At 47.9% G+C, this 9,230-nt stretch overlaps 2 long non-coding RNA genes across 2 annotated transcripts; both read left to right on the plus strand.

The window, feature by feature from the left end:
- The first annotated feature begins 1,398 nt into the window (after positions 1 to 1,398).
- LOC144156349 (uncharacterized) lies at positions 1,399 to 4,335 on the plus strand. The gene is made up of 2 exons (XR_013319749.1): positions 1,399 to 2,176; positions 3,072 to 4,335. It is a non-coding gene; the product is annotated as an uncharacterized LOC144156349 (long non-coding RNA).
- A 2,313-nt stretch (positions 4,336 to 6,648) lies between these two features.
- Positions 6,649 to 8,864, plus strand: LOC144156350 (uncharacterized). The gene is made up of 2 exons (XR_013319750.1): positions 6,649 to 7,282; positions 8,176 to 8,864. It is a non-coding gene; the product is annotated as an uncharacterized LOC144156350 (long non-coding RNA).
- The last annotated feature ends 366 nt before the right edge of the window (positions 8,865 to 9,230 follow it).

Here is a 9,230-nt window from a genome sequence, read left to right on the forward strand (position 1 = left end):
AATTAAAATAGGCGGCTCCTTCCCCCCTTCTGAATTTTCGGTCTAATAGGGTCAAACAGCCTAACATTATCACTCGGAAGCGCCTAATCAAAAAATTGAAAGAAACATTTTAACTCGGGGTACATGAAGAAAAATATGCGAGGCCTTCATATCTTATCAGCGACTGTATTATATGAAAATGGTGAGGCAGGCAATAAACGCGGCATTTTCCGTGACTGAAATATCAGTTCTTATTTTTCCTTTCGGATGATGCCTTGGTTTGCACGCGCACAGGGCACGACCAGTGACGCGAATGATTTCCCGCCGAGGGAGATACGGTTATCGCTTAGCTAAACGTGTTCCTGCTGCTCACGCTCCGGTCGGGCTGAGCGGACCGCTGGCAGCGAGCGCACTGTCAAAAACATACAGCTGAAACTCTTAATCATGCAACTGAAGTGCACAACGAGTCTTCTTTTAAATCGGAGCATTTCTTAGGCTCGCCAGGTCCTCCGTCGTTGATGGCGGCGCCGTCCACACGCTCACTCCGCATGCGCGTCGCGTCGAGGCGCAGGCACTGGTCGGCGACTTTGGCTAGTTTCGGTTTCCGAAATTGTGGCGATCCTAGCGGCACGGTGCTGCGGCGTGGCCCTTTCCTTTCCCTCGACGTTTCTTTCTTTCCACACCGTCAACGCTTCCTTGCCACCTCACGCATGCGCAACAGCTCACCGGCGCCAATATTTTTTTTTTCTTTCTCTCGGCGCGCACGGCGGGCCAGTTCGGTGCGTGCGTGAGCGAGCCGGCGTGCGAAGGGTTGCGCGCGTTGCCTAAACGCCTCCACGGGCTGAAAGTTTCGCTGAATTATAAAATACATTCGAATGTATTCTAAATATGGGCTAGCGGAGGAAGGAGCGTTACCACTCCTGCGCAGCTCTGTGGTGCAGCAACACAGGGCGGTAAAGTTCGGCCAAGTTTCTCGCCTTCTCCAAAGACGACAGGTAAGCAAATTAGCTTTGTACAAGTTATAGTGAATTCCTTAAAAGCCGACCGATTGCACTCTTCTGTTTTCAAATTAATTCGCACATGTAACGTGAAGTTAATGAAACATGTCACTCGTCTTGGAGGTGAGTTTTGGTAGAAGTAAACGCGTCTTTGGCACGCACACTCTTGCTCGCCAGACTAATTTGGGGTGTCATTGCCGTCGTTTGATTGCCTTAGTAACTGCTGGAACGTCGATTCAGTATACTTATCAAGGTATTTTTTGTTGTTTCGTGCAGCAGGTATGAGTCTAGGTTTGGGCCCCAAGTCGAGGACGGTTTGCGACTTCATTGGACGTTTCCTCCGGTGACTCTCCTCAATCCTTCCAATGTCATCACGACGCACCTGCTCACAAAGAAGGCAAGCTCAACTGCTGGGGCCGTATTCTGCTGGTCATCCGACGCGCGCCGGAACGATTTCCGGCGCCCTTCCGACGCGGTTGTTTAGAGAGAGGAGAAAGTGGGCTCTCACGATTGGCTCGGAGCGGAAAACGTCAGCCGGCCTACGTCACGCGGCTATATTTTGGCTATTTTTTGTTGACGTCACGTAGCCAAAGGCTCCCGCTCGTTCTCCCGCGACCGGCGGGTGAAATCCGGCGCGGTTAAGAGCGCATCGGATTGTACGATGGCTGCGTATATGCCGCCTGTGTTCGCACTTTTGTTGGAGCTGCTGGAGGAGGATCCCGTGCCTGAGCGTCGACTGAGTGACGGCGACTTTCAGCGCCGTTTCCGTGTCAACAAGGGCCCGGCGCGGATGCTGTGCGACGCACGTTAGGCCTCGAGGTGCGACGGGGCTATCTACGGAAGCGAACGTGATGTGCGCTCTGAGGCTCTTCGCTACCGGCAGCTTTCAACAGATTGTCGGTAGCGGTGATACTCTTGGCATGACGCAGCCGTCGGTCAGCCGCAGCATTCACGCCGTTGCCAAGGCGCTGAAATTGGAAGCCCTTATCGGCCATCGAGGTGCAGCGAAGTGTCAACAGATACGAAGGTGCTGTGCGTGCTGTGTCCCTCTTCGCAACTGACAGTTTGCAAAGCGTTTTCTGCCACCATGAAACACTGTCGCACCCCGACGCCAGTCGCAGCGTTCACACTGTGGTGTCGGCACTGACGGAGCTCCGACACACGAGGGTTTTGGATACCCCGGACGACGTAAGCACGGTGTAAGTACTACTTGTTTCTGGCTACGTTTGTTACGGAAGCAAAAAATTGTTTTGCATCGAAGGGAAAAGGAGCGCGATGTCTGAAAAGCAGTCACTGAAATGCGTTTGTTTTGAGCGGTGTCGTGTGGTGGCAGTGATCTCCCATAAATTTCGCAATTGTGCATGATCAAATAGTGTGTCAAAAAAAAAAAACTTAGCAGATGCATGCATATGTAAATAATCTTTTAACTCTCCGGCCTATGTTCGCTTAAGTGAAATGATATCGAAAAGGTATGTCAATAAATGTAGCTAAAATGAACACGTTCAGAGGTATCGAATAGGGTGGCGTCTTGAAAGAAAAAAAGCTTATAAAGAAAGATAAACAGGTGTATTGTGTTGGTCGTCTAACTGACTTCATAAAGAACCGTGTAATATATGCGTAACGTATATCGCCCTCGCCCCGCCCCCATCGTGTGTCAACTGCTTCGGCGCCTTCACTTCGGCTGAGATGTTTCCCCCTGCTTGACACATAGTGAATAGGTGACAAGTTCAGCTTGTCGGCTCGTTTTAAGGGTTTATCGATTTCGAAATGCGGGGTGGGGAGGGGAGGGGTTGTATTTCGCAGTTGTACCGCATAGATGGGTGGGAGGGCCCTTATCTATAATTGTAAGTAACCAATTTTCCTCTCAGGTCGCCTGCATGCTCTAATTCCCCTGCTACGCGAAACAGCGACGATTAAAAAAAAGGCACATACAACACGGCGATGTCGTTTGTCGTTGCATGCAGTTGCGGAGTGAATCAGTTCCAAGTAACCCAATTCTTTATATTCTTGCTCTTGTTTATTACCTTTTCCTTTTTTCAAACTGTGTACTTGTTTAATGCTTTAGTACATATTTGTGTTATGTATTTCTTTCAGGTGTGCGACGCCAGTATGAAGGCCCTGACCGTGACTGCCGACTACAGTGCCTTTGTGTGACTGGCTGTTCACTTTTGCCCGTGACGTGTAAAGCCTGGCGAGTTCTGGGGTTGACGGTGGCCACCTGCTCGAGTCGTGGCTCATGACACCCCCTGCTCGTCGTCCAGGCCCCAGACACCTGAAGAAAAGTACAATGCCGCACATGCTTCGATGTGCTCTGTCGTGAAGTGCAGCATTGCAGTTCTCAAGAGCTGTTTTCCTTGCCTGCAGTAGCACCAGCTTGTCTTCATAGGCCTCTTCTGGCAGCCAACATTGTCAGTGTGTGTTGTGTGGCTGCCTGTTGGAACGACTGACGACAATAGCTGCAGCAGCACCAAGGGACGAGGGCAGTGATACAGACGATGCGGCTGATGAGGTGCCTGCCCCCGACAGGAGCAAGAAGCTCCTGAAGGACAGGGCAACCAACGCATCTTCAGACAGCTTTGTGGCACTAAACATGTCATTTTTAACTTTCGTTTCTGATTGTGTGTGGTGTGCGGTGTTTGTTTTGTCGGGAGAAAATTGTTTTGTTGTTGTTTCATGTAGCATATACTTTGCCCTGACGCGACATTGTTTCCTGTAGAGAAGCTTCTTGTCGTTTTGTGTTTGACATGGTTGTGTGAGGACAACAGAGAAAGTTGCTTTGCTTTCGACCACTATATACTATGTCTTGACACGGTGTTGCTTGATCTGGGATAGGCCGTGACTACTGTTTTGATGGGTCGTGAGGCCTTGTTGTGGGTATAGAGACCGGTCAAGATTCTCTTGAGAAAATTCTGTTTATTACACTGTAACCGTCATTCTGCTGTGAAGCAAAGAATGATGATGCATGTACCACAAACAAAAAAAAATAATCAGTATACTGCGGAATCTTCTGGACACAATTAGTTCAATCCAGTCAAGAGTTATATTATGACATAGCACAACCATTGCACGGTGACTTTGTTTGGAAATCTCTGACAGATCATTTTACTTAAGAGAACACGATATGCCAGTATGCATCTCCACTGTTGATACAAAAAGTAAACATGCTTAAAATATTGGAGGCTGTCTTTTAACAAAGAGTTCACTGTCATGGTTTACTCTGACATTCTCATGATAAGTGGAAAAATGGTCACAAAAGTTTCATTTACCCCACCATTGCATGTATTCTAGCACTCAGTGCTTTGATGACTGCTTGCTTAGATTTTTAAAGTGATATTGCGATTTTTTCTTTCATGAAGGACACCTGCTTGTAAAAAATAATTATGATAAGCCAACAGCAGCATCTACAAAGGCGTATTGAATTTTTCCTCAATAAATCAGGGTGTTACAAGTTATGTTGAACTGTTTCCTTTTCCCCTGCATGCAGCAGCACCGTCCAAGAGTAACCAACACTGGGAAAAAATAATCGTGACAAAATCAACTATAGCATTTCTGTAGTACACAGCCTTATTTAAAGTGCACAGAAACCAACGTAACTTCATTGCAAAAATAAAGAAGGGCACATTGATGTTTGTGATGCAATGCCAAAACTGCTTTCTCTACTCCAGCTTGTTAAAGTGCTCATAGTTGGCATCTGTTCTTGTTGAGGCCCACAGTACTGGTTGTTTGTTCAGGGCCTTCCACAACCAGCAGCTCTCCAGCTCCAGTGTGCCTGAAAATGTGTTCATTATGAGCTTAACGGCCAAAAAACAATAAGGGGTTGAAAATTTGGTCTCTATCTTAGTTAACGAAGCGTATTGCGGTATACTTTACCTATTTAACCCTGAAGGGTAGAGGCATTAAATAGGAAAATGGAATTACGAAATATGCTAACGTAAGAATACATTGCAGGTGCTCAATTACAAAAATTGCACCTCATTGCACAGTCACTGAGTTGTACCTATGCTTGTAGAAACAAGTGATTATTGTGGATGGAAACAATACCTGCGGGAAGGCGGTTTGATTCTCGGGATGTTTTAAGAAAAAAACTGAGCAAACTACTTCAAGTTGCATGCTTAAGCACCAAATTTGTGGGCGTGGTCGATTTGACGTGATACAGGCTTAGGCTGTTAGAGCAGTTCGTCACGCAGAATAGCATATTAATATAGCTCATGAAACAAAGCTAGGCAGGAAACGTATCCTCGGGTCGCTAAAGTCTGGAGGTCAGTACTCTCTTTCATTGACGTTGCACTTGCACCCCTGCTTTCATTAAAAAAAATTAAAACGAGCTTGCCGTGATATTACCGCGAACCATGTATGGGTTTGTTTATTTATTGTTTGTTTTTATCGCCCGGCCACGCCTGGCTCTGTTATCTGTGTCCGCGAAGCGCGTCTTCCATTCTTTATTTTTATGCCGCACGGGCTATCTCATTCAGATAAGCAGACTGTTTCGCCCTAACGGCACTAGCCCAGAATAATCTTCTCTGATCTACAATGTTCTGTATTTCAATGGACGGTTCGAGAAACATTTGCGCCGAAAGATAAAAGCGTGCAGAGCAGACGCCGCGGCATTCGATTCGACGACACTCGTCTGCACAAGTCACTCTGTTGACCGCTGCTTCGCCGCCTCTGTATTCTTTTGAGTTGTTAGGGGAGCACAAGTTCGCCATAATAAACTTGTTTTTCCTTCAAGACAACTGCGTCATCCTTGGCTTCGTGACAATATAAGTACGTAATCTGATCGTGCGCAAAACGCGCACACATGCGTTTTGAAAAACGGGTTTAATTCACTGCACAAGCGAGAGTGGCCGAACAATGACATGGCGTTAGAAAATAGATCAAAATATCGCACTCACGTCACAGCCGTCTTATATATAACTGCCGGGCAACAGCGTACCGTTTACGTCGCTTTTCGTCCCAAGAGAACGCCCTTGTGGGACGAAATTTTTGCGCAGCAACTGTACTGAGCGTTCAAATATGCCTCCTTTAAAAACAGCTGTGCCGCGCGCAGCGCTCCCTGGCGCCTCATAACGGAACAAAGTAAAAACATAAATGCGTGTAAACCTGTTAAACTAGCATTAGCAGCAACGGCAGTGCCCGTGAAAACACACAAACAGGAAAGGCTTTGTTATATCTAAACATTTTTATTAATTTCGCTTTAGCAGCATTTCAAAGTTATGAGATTGTCCCCGAAGGCGATGACGTACTTCCCGCGATCTTCGAGGGCGGGGCGGTTGGCTATTTGCACGTCATTTTGACGTCACGAACTTCCGACGCGCGTCGGAAGGGCGTCGGATAGCAGAATACGGCCCCTCTTGCTTTCACGGCGTACCTACTACCACAGCGATTGGTGGCATGGAGGTGCTGCGCCCTAAGCATTTTTTCCTCCGCCGTCTTGATCCAAAACGTATATTTGCGGCGAAACTACTGCCAAGCGTTGCTTCAGTGCTCCGAAAAATCTGGCGTAACGCGCGGGCCGTATTCTGCTGGTCATCCGACGCGCGCCGGAACGATTTCCGGCGCCCTTCCGACGCGGTTGTTTAGAGAGAGGAGAAAGTGGGCTCTCACGATTGGCTCGGAGCGGAAAACGTCAGCCGGCCTACGTCACCCGGCTATATTTAGGCTATTTTTTGGTGACGTCACGTAGCCAAAGGCTCCCGCTCGTTCTCCCGCGACCGGCGGGTGAAATCCGGCGCGGTTAAGAGCGCATCGGATTGTACGATGGCTGCGTATATGCCGCCTGTGTTCGCACTTTTGTTGGAGCTGCTGGAGGAGGATCCCGTGCCTGAGCGTCGACTGAGTGACGGCGACTTTCAGCGCCGTTTCCGTGTCAACAAGGGCCCGGCGCGGATGCTGTGCGACGCATTTAACGAGCACGTTAGGCCTCGAGGTGCGACGGGGCTATCTACGGAAGCGAACGTGATGTGCGCTCTGAGGCTCTTCGCTAACGGCAGCTTTCAACAGATTGTCGGTAGCGGTGATACTCTTGGCATGACGCAGCCGTCGGTCAGCCGCAGCATTCACGCCGTTGCCAAGGCGCTGAAATTGGAAGCCCTTATCGGCCATCGAGGTGCAGCGAAGTGTCAACAGATACGAAGGTGCTGTGCGTGCTGTGTCCCTCTTCGCAACTGACAGTTTGCAAAGCGTTTTCTGCCACCATGAAACACTGTCGCACCCCGACGCCAGTCGCAGCGTTCACACTGTGGTGTCGGCACTGACGGAGCTCCGACACACGAGGGTTTTGGATACCCCGGCGACGTAAGCACGGTGTAAGTACTACTTGTTTCTGGCTACGTTTGTTACGGAAGCAAAAAATTGTTTTGCATCGAAGGGAAAAGGAGCGCGATGTCTGAAAAGCAGTCACTGAAATGCGTTTGTTTTGAGTGGTGTGGTGTGGTGGCAGTGATCTCCCATAAATTTCGCAATTGTGCATGATCAAATAGTGTGTCAAAAAAAAAAAAAAAACTTAGCAGATGCATGCATATGTAAATAATCTTTTAACTCTCCGGCCTATGTTCGCTTAAGTGAAATGATATCGAAAAGGTATGTCAATAAATGTAGCTAAAATGAACACGTTCAGAAGTATCGAATAGGGTGGCGTCTTGAAAGAAAAAAAGCTTATAAAGAAAGATAAACAGGTGTATTGTGTTGGTCGTCTAACTGACTTCATAAAGAACCGTGTAATATATGCGTAACGTATATCGCCCCGCCCCCATCGTGTGTCAACTGCTTCGGCGCCTTCACTTCGGCTGAGATGTTTCCCCCTGCTTGACACATAGTGAATTGGTGACAAGTTCAGCTTGTCGGCTCGTTTTAAGGGTTTATCGATTTCGAAATGCGGGGTGGGGAGGGGAGGGGTTGTATTTCGCAGTTGTACCGCATAGATGGGTGGGAGGGCCCTTATCTATAGTTGTAAGTAACCAATTTTCCTCTCAGGTCGCCTGCATGCTCTAATTCCCCTGCTACGCGAAACAGCGACGATTAAAAAAAAGGCACATACAACACGGCGATGTCGTTTGTCGTTGCATGCAGTTGCGGAGTGAATCAGTTCCAAGTAACCCAATTCTTTATATTCTTGCTCTTGTTTATTACCTTTTCCTTTTTTCAAACTGTGTACTTGTTTAATGCTTTAGTACATATTTGTGTTATGTATTTCTTTCAGGTGTGCGACGCCAGTATGAAGGCCCTGACCGTGACTGCCGACTACAGTGCCTTTGTGTGACTGGCTGTTCACTTTTGCCCGTGACGTGTAAAGCCTGGCGAGTTCTGGGGTTGACGGTGGCCACCTGCTCGAGTCGTGGCTCATGACACCCCCTGCTCGTCGTCCAGGCCCCAGACACCTGAAGAAAAGTACAATGCCGCACATGCTTCGATGTGCTCTGTCGTGAAGTGCAGCATTGCAGTTCTCAAGAGCTGTTTTCCTTGCCTGCAGTAGCACCAGCTTTTCTTCATAGGCCTCTTCTGGCAGCCAACATTGTCAGTGTGTGTTGTGTGGCTGCCTGTTGGAACGACTGACGACAATAGCTGCAGCAGCACCAAGGGACGAGGGCAGTGATACAGACGATGCGGCTGATGAGGTGCCTGCCCCCGACAGGAGCAAGAAGCTCCTGAAGGACAGGGCAACCAACGCATCTTCAGACAGATTTGTGGCACTAAACATGTCATTTTTAACTTTCGTTTCTGATTATGTGTGGTGTGCGGTGTTTGTTTTGTCGGGAGAAAATTGTTTTGTTGTTGTTTCATGTAGCATATACTTTGCCCTGACGCGACATTGTTTCCTGTAGAGAAGCTTCTTGTCGTTTTGTGTTTGACATGGTTGTGTGAGGACAACAGAGAAAGTTGCTTTGCTTTCGACCACTATATACTATGTCTTGACACGGTGTTGCTTGATCTGGGATAGGCCGTGACTACTGTTTTGATGGGTCGTGAGGCCTTGTTGTGGGTATAGAGACCGGTCAAGATTCTCTTGAGAAAATTCTGTTTATTACACTGTAACCGTCATTCTGCTGTGAAGCAAAGAATGATGATGCATGTACCACAAACAAAAAAAAATAATCAGTATACTGCGGAATCTTCTGGACACAATTAGTTCAATCCAGTCAAGAGTTATATTATGACATAGCACAACCATTGCACGGTGACTTTGTTTGGTTGATTGATTGATTGTGGGGTTTAACGTGCCGACGCAACGCAGGCGATGAGGCGCGCCGTAGTGGA

This window comes from Haemaphysalis longicornis, unplaced genomic scaffold (genome assembly GCF_048455015.1).
Source record: "Haemaphysalis longicornis isolate Haplotype H1 unplaced genomic scaffold, Haemaphysalis longicornis Haplotype H1 scaffold_1, whole genome shotgun sequence".
Classification (NCBI taxonomy): Eukaryota; Metazoa; Arthropoda; class Arachnida; order Ixodida; family Ixodidae; genus Haemaphysalis; species Haemaphysalis longicornis.